The sequence below is a fragment of the Hyaena hyaena genome, unplaced genomic scaffold (genome assembly GCF_003009895.1).
Source record: "Hyaena hyaena isolate Hyena2069 unplaced genomic scaffold, ASM300989v1 scaffold_757, whole genome shotgun sequence".
NCBI classification, from domain to species: Eukaryota; Metazoa; Chordata; class Mammalia; order Carnivora; family Hyaenidae; genus Hyaena; species Hyaena hyaena.
The window spans coordinates 814,291-815,347 of record NW_024081392.1 but is presented as its reverse complement, the minus strand read 5'-3'; positions in this window follow the sequence as shown (position 1 = coordinate 815,347).

The following is a 1,057-nucleotide window of genomic DNA, read 5'->3' as shown; positions in this document are numbered from 1 at the left end:
TTATTAATTTAGGGGCAGAGACATCCTTCTTTTCTGTGTTCCACCACCTACTTTTATACATAAAATATATAGTAGATGATTAAAGGAAGAGGAAATAAATAAAGCAAGAGACTTGTCTACTGGTCTGTAGGCAAGAACAAGTAGCAAAAGGAAGGAAAAGAGAAATTAGAGAAGTGAAAAACTAAGTGACACACTTCTCTGCATAAGATAAATATTGTTTTAATTAGATGAATTAATATTCCAGAAGGAGACTCAGAAGCCTGTTCCCCTTTGCTCTCATTAACCCAGATCACTGCAGAAAGCTGAGCATTCCCCAGAGTCACCTGTCTCTTATAGGTGAGAGCCTGCTGGCTGTAGGTGCATCATTTGTAAAGTGTTACTGCAACATCTTAGCCACATGGCTTGAGACAGATAATGACAATCCAGTTGAAGTCCTGATGACTGATTATTTTCATAAAACTTAAAGTCAGGAGATGTTTATGCTACTCACAATATCTTCCTAAAGAAAAAAAGCTACTATCCATTGAGTGCCTATCACGTGTCAGATGCTGCGCTAAGGCACTTTACATACATTACTTCTAATCCACACAGAAACCCTTGGCAAGGTAGGATGATTCCAATTTTACGGAATAGGAAACAATTTGAGAGAGGTTAAGCAATTTGCCCAAGAGAGAGCAAAGTTAAACCTATGTCTATGTGAATCTAAAGATTCCATAACCATTATACCTCTATTTCATTAAATTATTTATATGAATATCTTATCATATAAAATAAACACTAAAATTGGGATAAGTATATAAGAATTACAAGTAGGATTGAAATGCTGGAGACTATTTTTCAGTGCTGCCATGTTTATGTCTGTAACTCTGGCTGACTATTGGAAAAGAAAGTTAAGAAAAAAAATTAAAAAGAAACAGAAGGGACTTTTTTTTGTTTTTTAAAGGATGTGAAGGGCAAAAAGAAAATTAGAAGGAAATTAGAAAGTAAAAGTAAAAAGAAATTTAAAATAAGCAATTTATATTCCAATAAAGATGAAAGGTTAGTACTAAAAAATAAT